This window comes from Cupressus sempervirens, chromosome 3 (assembly GCF_028749045.1).
Source record: "Cupressus sempervirens isolate cs-2001-9-10 chromosome 3, ASM2874904v1, whole genome shotgun sequence".
Taxonomy (NCBI): Eukaryota; Viridiplantae; Streptophyta; class Pinopsida; order Cupressales; family Cupressaceae; genus Cupressus; species Cupressus sempervirens.
The window spans coordinates 908,071,015-908,083,359 of NC_143120.1; positions in this window are offsets into that span (position 1 = coordinate 908,071,015).

A 12,345-nucleotide genomic window follows, 5' to 3' on the forward strand; every position below is an offset into this window, starting at 1 on the left:
GAGACTTATCACACAAGGACACTCAACAAAAATCAATAACAGTCAGCACACAAAGAAAAGATCATGACATAAGTCAAGCATTAAGTGTTGCATTTAAAAATTTAAGTGTGTTAACTGATACTGAGTTCTGAGGACAAGGATCAAATGCTTGCAGGAAGGTAAGATCACATGATGATACTGGGTAAGACCAAACCAATAAGTGTTGAAAAACACTCGATGTCAATGGGTGTTGAAAAACACCATTTGCGATGTGTCCTAAAGACTCACACATCTAAGAAACCAAAGCTAACATAGTTATGCCCCCTAGACAAAGACCAATTCCAAACCAAGGTAACAAGGACAAGGCAAGGTGGAGAAAGGCTAAGTGTCAAGGACATGTGCTAAGAAATAGGCGTGCAAAGGCCTCAAGTAGCACCCGTTTCCAAGTTTTCACCACTTGGATTTTTTTTTTTTTTTTTTTTTTTTTTTTTAAATTTTTTTTTATTGCTACCAAGGCGCCTATTTCCAGGTTTTCACCAAGGCACTTTTTCTATTTTTTTTTGAATTTTTGAATTTTTATTTATTTTTTGTATTTTTGGAATATATAATTTTTTTGAAGATACATCAAAGTGTCTTTTGCTAGGTTGTCACTAAGATGATCATTTTTTCAGGACATTTTTCAATTTTTAGATTTTTTACAATATACCATTTTTTTGGATTTTTTAAAATACATCAATTTTTTTGGATTTTTTTTCAGGATCAATAAATATGTACAAAGATGCCCCTAGACAGAATGGGCATTAAACTCTTAAGCAAGATCACATCGTGCAGTCCCAATGTCTAACAAGGTGGAGGACATGATGAAGCAATAAGCTAATGGATATTATGGATAAGCAAGGAGTGTATGAAGCAAGTGAAAGTGATCTTCAAAGGTTGACTCCTCAAGAGTACCCAAACTAGGGAAAATTTGTCATGTAAAGAACATTTGGACAAGAAATGAAAGACCAGTATAGGATAATTCAAGAAAGTATAATGTAAAAGTGGGAAAGATGCAATCCAAAGAAGTAGACATGTCAAGAGACTTTATAGCATCGTATTTTACTCTATTTGATTAGATCAAGACCAAAGGGGTAAATGGGAAAAGGGTAGCAAAAGACTAGAATGAATGGAGGAAAATAGATATGAAGGCTAAACATGAAAGGAATGAAAACAAGATCATCATAAGATATCTCACAAGATAGCCAAATGTTTGTCTATAGGTCAACATTGTCAAGATCAAAGAGAGAAGATGAAATGAATGAAAGATGTAGAAGAACTACTCATGATGCCTATTTGTTAGGTTTTCATCATGGTACTTATCCAAGGCACCACAAGGGAGTGGTTTTCACCATAGGATGAATTTATTTCTCTTTAATTTTGCTACCAAGGTGCCTGATTACTAGGTTTTCACCAAGGCACATTTTCAAATTTTTCATTTTTTTTTCTTTCTTTTTTTTTTTTCAATCTTTTTCAATTTTTTTTGGAAGAAGTCAAGATTTTGAGATAATGCTCTTTGAATGTTTAAACCATGATATATAAAGGAATTCAAATGATATGCTCAAAGATGCTAATAGGGAAAGGAAGATGGGAGACAAAAATGGAGGATATGGCTTTATGCGAAGTGAGTGAGATTGAAAAATGGAAATGAAGGAAAGATCAACATCAACACACACCTTGAAGGGTGGCGAAAGGATGGAGAAAATGTGAATGAAGGAATATGTGAAGGAATATGGTGAGTGGATAGAAAAGGTTGTAGTTTAGGCACATGGAATGGAAGAATGCTTTTGGAAGAAGATGAAGCGGAATTCTTTGGAAGCTTGAATGTCAAATTTAATTTTCGTTCAACATTAGACTCTCTCAAGAGAGATTTTGGAATCCATATAGCCTTAGGCTTCTTTTCATTTCTTTTTGATGATTTAGAGATAATATCTTCAATGATGGATTTTGGAACCCATACTTGTCTTGTAATTTTTTCCTTAGATATCTCTTTTGACTTTATGCCCCCATGTCGATTAGAGGAGACATGGTGGTCTTCTTTTTTATATGGATTCTTGAATTGCTTCTTTTTCTTGTATTGAACATTCAAGTTACTTCCAAAAGACTTGGGACTTGTGGAAGAAGAAGGATGATATGACTGGTTTAGGTGAGTGGGTGGATGAAAAGGATTCAAGGATATGCATCTACGTTGATCTTGAGGAAAGATAGGAGAGGGAGGGGCATAAGGACCCAAAATGGATGAAGAACTAGGAGAATTGGGAGGGGAAAGTGAAGGGACATAAGGACCCAAGATGGAAGGAAAATGTGAAGGATTTAGTATTGGTGGGGGAGGTCCAAGGATGGATGCAGAAGATGCAAAAGGATAATCAATAAGTTCATTAACATCTATATGAAAATCAAGGACATCAACATCTTTAGAGTGAGCATTAGGATTTTCAACAGGATCATGAACATCTTGGATAGGAGCAACTTCTTTTATAGGATTACTTAAAGCTTGACAAGACTTAGGAAGAGTAGAAAGTGGAAGGGAACATGAAGTGGTAGAACAAGAAGATGGAATACTTTGATCTTGACAAGGATCTTTGGATAGCATAAGTGTAGAGTTTCTCTCTTGATTTTCAATAGGCTCAACAATGGAAGTAACAACACTATTTTTAATAACCTTAATGGAAGTATCATCTTTTGAAGACACAACTATATTAAGGTCATTTTGATTGTCAATAAGCTCAGTAGTGTAAGTAGTATCTTGATCTTGCTTAGGAGAAGACTTAAGACATGGTGGAATGAATGAGGAAGGGTGTAAGGGATCAAAAGAACCATGAAATGGACCAGAGACATTGTGAAAATAATTGGATGACATGGAAGGTTCTTGATCTTTATCTTTCTTTATATTCTTTTCTTTATCATTTTTAGAGTCCTCTTGACATGAAGCCACTCCTAAGGAGAAGGAAGCATGTTGGAATTGTATGGAAGACTTTGGAGGAGATTGTGAAGGACTAGCTGAAGTAGACATTATAGTGCATGAAGGCTTAGGCTCTTTAGGTTTAGCATTGTCAAAGGTATTTGTAGCCAAGTGAAGGTTAGCTTGAGTTTCTTTAAGAGGTAGCCCTTGAGGATAACTATAGGGAACTACATGAAAAGCATTAGGATCTTTGTTGGATGAAGGATTGGTAGGAGATTTGAAAGACTTTGAATCTTTAAGAGATGTATGGATAGTGGAGGAAGTAGAAGATGGAAGGGGAGCATCAGAAGACAAAGGTTCAACATTAACATGATCTTGCTCAAGAGTGTAATCTTTATTTTCAGCATGAGGGTTCTTAGAAGAGAAACTCTTATCCCATTGATGTTGTATTTCAGCACAAAAAAATGCTTTCTCTTCATCAAAATATGCAGATTTATCATTTAGGTATTGTTCACAAAATTTATCAATGTTGTTTTCAAGATTTGATTCATGTGGATTACCATCAATATCTATTTGTGACTCATCCCCTTTAAGCACAGGCATAGGAGTAGGAGGACTTTTAGGAATCGTAGGAATGTAATAGTCATCATCATCATAATCATTGTCATTACAAGAATTATAGATAGGCATATCACAAGACTTTTCATGTTGTTCATTATGATCTATCTCAATAAGAGGAATAAGACGCTTGGTAGAAGTAGAAGAAGAATGATATCGTGAGGAAGAGGTAGGTGAAGACCTACATGAATAATATTTAGAAGAATCATCATGAGACTTAGAATATGAAGAATGAGAATGATATTTAGAAGAATCATGATAAGACTTAGAAGATGAAGAATTTGAATGATATTTAGAAGAATCATGATAAGACTTAGAAGATGAAGAATGTGAAGGATATTTAGAAGAATCATGATAAGACTTAGAAGATGAAGAATGTGAAGGGTATTTAGAAGAATCATGATAAGACTTGGAAGATGAAGAATTTGAATCATATTTAGAAGAATCATGATAAGATTTAGAAAATGAAGTATTTGAATGATATTTAGAAGAATCTTGATAAGACTTGGAAGATGGAAAATCTGTATGATATTTAGAAGAATCATGATAAGACTTGGAACATGGGAAATATTTGGAAGAAGGATATTGTGATTTGATCTTGCACATGATCCTAGCAAAGGTGTCTGATTTATCCATTTTTTTAATCATTTTTGTTGCAACGTTAGCATCCATGCATCTATTGGAGTGACAACACTTTTCAAATTCAAGAAGGAGGTGGATTTCATCTGAGCTCAAATGAGGATCCCTAAAAAGATATCCAAGATCCATGGTTCTAGAAGAAGAAGAAGAGCAAGAATGAATAGAAGAAGGTAGACTATATGATAATAGGAGGAAAAGAATCAAGAAGACATGAAGAAGAGGAAGAGTGGAAATGACAGATTAGAAAGACATGGAAGATAAAGAAGAAAGAAGACCAAGAGTCATTGTGGAAAATTTGATACCATTTGAGATCATTTGAATGTTGAGAAACATGTAATAGCACTTGTAATCAACATGAAAGAAAAGGCACTAGTTGATAGGATAACCCTAAGAAACGTTGGTACCAAACTAGGATAGTAAAAGCTCTCACTTGTTCAAAAGAGATGTGATAAGATAGAATTTTGCAATAGGTGTAAACCAACACTGCCACAGAGGTGCCCACAACTTTGGGTGAATACCCTAGCACATATGGACCAGGAGGATAATTGACCCAAATTATAAATAATTAAAATTGAACTTTGATGAAAGTGAATGGACAAGAGATTACTAAGATTCTCCAAGTGTAATATCAAAGGATCCAAGTGTATATCTTTCTCAATAAGGACGGTTTCTAACTTACCAACTCCAAACAAGGTCTCTTGTGAAATCAATGATTACTAATTCAAGAGGTCAAAGCACAATAACCCATGGTGCAAAAAGGCTTTTAACAATGAGAAAAGTAGCCTAATCCAAATAGGACCAACCTAGGGAGACTAAAAATAATGGGATAATAAAGTTATTCGATCGTAAAGTCTCAACTCAAGAACTCAGATTTTGTTCATTTTAAATATCCAACTAGATGTATCAATAGATTCTTTATCATAAACCAAGCATGCAAGATAGAAAACAGGGATTTCAAGCAAACAGTCTTCAAACAATGAACAAGGGGCAAAGCAACCTTGCGCATGAGCAATCAAGTGACTTAGTTTATGCTAATCCCTAGGAGAGCGAATTGTGTATGTTCTCAAAGAGTTTCACAATCATTGCATACATCCCTAGAAAATAAAATTTGGCCTCTCTAAGGTTTTTAGTAATGGTTTGACTCTGCAACTTTTATGATTCATAGAGGTGACCTCCAATCCCGGCGCACTGAGGTTTTGACACAGTCTGAGAACTTAATCTTCAAGAGCTGCTAGGGAGATCTGACAACCCATAATGAACCATACCCCATGGAGATTTCTTCTACGAGGGCATTTATATAGCGATTGTTGCAACCACGACAGAAGTGGCTATTACCGCTTGAGGTTCCGTCTGCAGTTTGCCCTGTATAGGGATTGTCTACTATGGTTAACCCTCTCTAAAGGTGTCCGACTCACAATAGTGGACCACAAGGGGACTTAGCTTTCAGATCCAAGGTTTTGACACCTTTTCACTTTTAGCCCAATCAAAGCAAGCAGATTAATCCGACATGCTAACTAAGATTATCTCAAGATCTATGATATCAACCCCTAGTGATCTATCAACCTCTCCGGAGAAAGGATGCCTCAATCACCAAGTTGAAGATCCATCTATCTAAGAGATTCTCAAAGTATCCTCCCCACCTACAAGGAATCTGTCTTTGAGAGGAGTTTCACTAGGAACTCACTCCCTCAAGATCCACGAATAGTATTCATGGGGCCTAATTACTATGTGTGTACAGATGTTAATTCCCCAAAAGCAAATCTATCCAAGAATAATCAAAAAGCACAAGGTGGAACACTTAACGCTTTAACTAATGCAAGGTGAGTCCAAAGATGTGGAACACTTAACCCCTCACACAAGCCCAAAACGAGTCCACAACTCAAAGATTAGTGAGTTCTAGAAAGCACAAGAGGGTTGCCAAGTAGAGCACTTAACGCTTCTATCCTGTAGACCTCTCCCCTTTAATGTGGCGCTGATCTTGCAACCACGGGGTGGAATGAGGGGCCGGCGAATTCAGCGAGTCCAATAACCCAATATAGCTATCTAAATCTATCACTAATAATCAAGCTTGCTAAATAAAAATCAATGGAGATTACAAACTAGTATCAATAATGGATGTGTTTGAAAAATAAAAGCATAAGAAAAACACACAAGCTAGACACATGAGAGGTTCATTTTAAGGTTCCAAATCAAAGTGTTATCAGCCAAAGAAGAATACCTGAAGTCCTCGCAACGCGCTTCGTAGATCTTACCTGTTTTAAACAACTTTAGCAAGTTTTTCCAATGAAATCAAAACTTTCTGCTATGTTGTTCCAAAAAAAATCAGAAAACACAGAAAAACCCAAAACAGTGAGCAGTTAGCAGAAAAAACTAAAAAAACACGAAAATCCCTGCAAAAAAAATACGAATAACCTAGTCAACATGATTAGACCTTTTTTTTGCTATGATTTCGGACCCAAAAATCAAAATTAAAAGAAGAGACCCTGACTAAAAACTAAAGAGCTTTCCAAAAATGTAAGAAATTCAAAAAAATCTCTTCATTTGTGCCGTAGGGACCCAATTTTTCAAAATAGGCCAGATTCATCAAATCGAGTTTTTGATCCTTAATATGGCCTCAAAATTCAAAACACAAAGAAAGAACCCCACTTATAATTCAAAAATATTTCTGAAAATGTAAATTTTTCCAAAAAATATGCTGATTTGCGATCAGAAATGGATTTTTATGAAAAATAAAGAGAAATTCATAACTCGCGCAAATCATGTCAAAATGCTCTAAAAATCGAACTGGGACATGTTGGGCACATACCCAACCCACAAAATAAATTTTAGAACCAAAATCTAAGTGGTTTAAAAGATATGATTGAATCTTTAAACCAACTAGATTTTTGGCCTGCAAACCAATCTATATATGGGTTGGCCTTAAAACCAAAGTGAAAAATTTACAAAAGCACTTGATTAGATCCAATATGCTGCTGTAAAAAATCAGAGATAAAAAATAAAAGCAAATGGAGCTAGAAACTTGATTCAGGCCCCACGATGGGCGCCAAAAATGTGTGCTAAAATGTTGTCACACTTCTATGAATCATTACATGTAAGAAAACTCAAGAATGAGCCTTCACAAATCGATCCATAGCTCTCTACTCATAGAGTGCAAGGGTTTGCAATGGAGGCCCTCAATTTGACCTATTTTTGTGCCCATGCAAGAACACCATGAGATGAGAGATTCAAAGAGGAAAAGCAAGAATGCTAGTCTCCATGATCTTCAAATATGCATGAAAATAAGATCTAATCTATGAAAGAAAAATCTAATCTATAAATGCAAGATCTAAGCTAAAAGCCCATGATGGGTGCAAGAGAGAAAAAGACAAGAAAATAGAAGTTCTCCACAAAAAGCTTTTGTACTCAAACTCCTTCAAAAATTGGTCTTCAAACCTGCAACATAATGATAGCATAATCATGGGTGTCTAACATGAGGAGAGGGCTCTCCCTTATAAACAAAATTATGGAGGTGAGAGGCTTCTCACAACCAATATGGGATAATAGAGCTTGATCCATGTCAGACAAAATTCCACCAATGAGAAAAGAGGAGTGGTTGAGAAGAAAGTGGATCCATGTGAGACAAGATTCCACCAATTAGAAAAGAGGAGTGGTTGAGGAGAAAGTGGAAAGATAAATCCCACTTAGATCATATTTTTAAGTGTAGAGAAATTAAATAAAAAGAATTTATTTTATTTCCTTTTTTCATCAAAAGAGATATTTAAGTGGGATTTTTATTTAATTAAAAGGGAGCAAGTTCTTTTTAATTAAATAGAAGATATTTAATTAAATTAAAAGAGAGGTTTTCTTTTAATTAAATGGGGATTTTATTTTATTTAATTAAAGAGAAGATTTTCTTTTAATTAAATAAGACTTGGAATAAAATGATCAATCTTAGAAATGAAATAAATCAAAATTGATCAAGGAAATTGATTTGAATTGATTTAATAAAATATTACAAACCATTGATTCAAAAAATTTGATAAATTGATAAATTGAATAATGGGGGCCCATAGTCTAGGCGACCATTTTTGGGTGCATACAAGATCTTCTTTCTACTTGTGCTAATTCACTTGGATTGGCTTTCTCATCTCTTTTATGTATTTCCTTCTATAACTCAGCTTCCTCTATCTAGTGTTTAGTCTTCTCTCTCTATGACTTGGATCCTATAGCCTGATGCTCGATAGCTTGTTGATACTTGACAAAGCTTCTCTAATATTGGTCTACAATTCCTATCTGCTAATGCTTGACAATCTCTTTCTATGGGTCAAATAAGGTACATGGTTCTCCTTCATAGATGTATACAAAGTTTCTATAATCTACAGGTTCCTTCTTGCATTATTCTTCATTCTTTTCTGTGAATTCATCAACTCTAACATTTGCACTTTCTACAATTTTGTTAGTGTTAGTATTCAAACACCTGTATGCCTTTCTTTTAGTGGAATATCCTAAGAATATACCTTCATCACTCTTTGCATCAAGTTTTCCTTTCCTTGCATCTTTCAATATATAACACTTGCTTCCAAATGCTTTGAAATATTTGACATTATGTGCATAACCATACCACAATTCAAAATGGGTTTTATTTGTACCTTTCTTGACTTGAACTCAGTTCAGTGTATAAATAGAAGTAGCTGCAGCTTCTCTCTGATATTTTTTATGAAAAATTATTTTCCATCATCAGTGTTTTTACGTAGTCCATTATGATCTATTTCTTCTTTTACCTATCCCATTTTGTGGTGGAGTTCTAGGTGTGAACATTTGTCTTTTAGTTCCCTTTCCATTGTAGAATGTATTGAATTTCTCTGATATGAACTCACCTCCTCTATCTAATCTTAAGCATTCCAAACTTTTACCTATTTCCTTTCCAACTCTATCAAAATACTACTTAAAATTTTGAAAAGCATCAAATTTTTCTTTAAGAATCATCACAGTCATCATCTTAGAGAAATCATCAACAAATAGGATAAAGTACTTTTCACCATAATAATGTTGCACTCCTATAGGAACACATAAATCGGTATGAACCAACTCCAAAATATCATCAAAATAATAGGTTTTTCTCTTGAAACTAGACTAAGTAATTTTTCCCATTCGATAATGTTTGCACATCACCTTATCATGCTTTCTCAATCTTGGTAATCCTCTTACTCTTTCTATCTTACTAATGCTTACCAACTTATCAAAATTTACTGACATAACATCTTAAATCATAACAAAACTTATTCAAATTGTGAAAATAAACATATTATTTTAGATAGTTCTAGATAGAACAAGTTACCTCTTGTTTTCTCTCCACTTCCAATCAGTTCACTAGTAGCATTGTAGATTTTTGCCTTCTTATTTTGAAATTCAACTTGATATCCTTAACTATTTTGCTGTGCTACACTCAACATATTATATTTCAATTCATCAACCCAATACACATTGTCACACTTGATCTTATCATTTAATATAATAGGTCCTTTACCTTTCACATAACATGGTGCATCATTTTCAAACTCAACACAACTTCCATCATAATGTTCTATCTTTTCAAACTTACTTGTATCTCTAGTCATATGATATGAGCAACCACTATCAATTATACTTTTATCATTTTTACTCACATGTGAAATAAGAGAAATTTTATCAAATTTTTCATATTCATTAGATTCAACTTTCATTACAACATAAACAACTTCTTCATCATGTTCATCAAAATCACATTTAGAACCATCTTCTTCAACAATGTAACAAGATTTCCTACCTTTTCCTTTGTAGTCTTTGTTACCTCATTTGTCTCTCGTTCCTTGATATTTTTTGTCTTTCCTTTCCTCCTTTTCATCTCTGTCTGGACATCTTGCGAAATATGACCAAATTTTTTACATGTAAAACAAATTATAGGAAGTTTATCTTTGTATTTTCCTTTTCCTCTTAGTAGCCTTCTTTCCAATAATGCTTCTAAATCATCAATCATCTGATTTAGTATCTTTGTTTAAAGGCTTAGTTTTAGAACTTTTTATTCTTTTAGATCCATAAAGAGTTAGTTGAGACTTGAAAGAACATTCAACAGTGAGAGGTGTATAACCATCAAAATTTGATAATTTAAATGCAGTGAGTCTATTAATTAGACTATCCAGGGCCAGATCATTACTGGGTGCAGATCTCAATTCTTGTATTGTAGATAATCTAATGACATAGATAGGAAATAAAGTTCTAAATACCTTGCTAATCATAGTTTCTTTAGATATGTCTACTCTAGGTCCTCTAATTGAATTCACCACTTCTTTAATTTGGCCACAATAATGTGCAATAGTCTACCCTTCTTTTATTCCCATGTCATCAAATTTGTGTCTCAAACTTTCGCCTTTAGCCCTTAACACATTTTTGTCTCCTCCATCAATTTGTGCCAACTTATCCCATAGTTTCTCTACAGTGGTGCAATCCTTCACATGATCAAAATTAACATAACTTAGGAAAGATACCAGACTATCATCATTTGATTGTGCTCCTACTTCTCTTTTATTTGTTCAATTGCCATGGGTCTAGGTACTTCAATGTATTTATTTTCCAAGTAGTATAGTGCAAAATCTCCAACTCTAGATAGATGCAATTTAATCAAATGTTGCCATGCTGGGAAGTTCTCTTTGTTTAGCTTGGGTACCTCTCTCTTGTATATCTTTATCTTTATCTTTAACTCTATATCTATATCTTTATCTTTAAGTCCCTTGAAAATTTCCTTGCAAGATCCAAAGATTTGATACGAATTATTAGAATGATGAGAATAACAGAGAGAGGTGCAGGGGCATGAATCAATTATCCTTTGGTCCAAATATACCAATTCAAGTTTCAACAACTTCAAACAAATTAATCACACTCATTAATCCACTTTTCCTATATAGAAATTCACCAGCAATCCAACTTATTCATATTGTCACTAGCTTTATGTTTAGTATATGCTAGGTAATAGAAATATATAACAATCAATAACATGAAACATGAAAATAACATTCACACAAGTATGTCACTAGGATTTAATGTGGAAACCCAAATTGAGAAAAAACCACCAAGTAAAATGCTACCACTTTTTCACTCTTCTGAAGTGAGCTCAATTAAGAGGCAACCTTGTTAAAGGTTACAAAATAAATTGTTAGATGTGACCCTATTAAAGGATTTAATCAACCTATTAGGAGTGGCCTTGTTAGAATTCTTTATAAAATTCCATCAGAATACCACCTTGGTTAAAGGATTTACAATATGACTATTAGGTCATCCTTCATTAAAGGATTTTATTACCACAATCGTCAGAAAGTAATACCTAGGTTGTTATGATAAAATAAAACTCACTTTGCAAGTTTAGATCTCCATTCATCTCATTCTTGGTTCATTGACTAGACTTCATCACATTCTCCATCTATGATCTTCTTGGCAACACTTCAAGAAATCAAACTGTTCACTAACTATTCACTTTTCTTTTGCAACTTTGTTCTTCATCTATCTTCACAAATTCGCCAGTCCAACAACCTCAAAACATCTCTTATGTCTCCTTAAATAGATAGGTTTATCTTTTGTCACTTAAACATAATCATAGATCTTAGGGTTTGATTATATTCATTAAATTTGTTCATAATTTTTTCCTTCTTCTTCTTCTTTTGAAACTTCTAGAAAATTTTCATTGAATCCTCACCATAGATCTCTTAACAAACTCGATTCATGCATTAAATATGCTAGCTCATCAATCCTTACCTTTTATGTGTTTTGACTCTTCCATAAATTCAATTGTGCTAGCCCTAAATCTTAATTTTTTCACAAACTATCAAAATGATGACACTCGATCATCACTATGTTCTTCATCTTAGTCATTACCGGGTAGCTTGATCTCTATTGATCTATCTTGCTCGACACTAGCTCATTCAACCTTCACTGTGCTCAATCGCTACTTTAGTTTTCCCTTCATTTTTCTTGATCATTACCATCACTTGACTAACATTATTTTTCTCAGCTATAAATTAAGTTCTTTAATATTCTACATCAACCTCTTTATTGACCTAGTAACCTATCACTCGATCAAACTTAGTGTTTTACTCAACTTCATGACTTCTATCAATTATCTCTTCTACACTTCAAATTATCTTTCTTCTTCACTTCATACA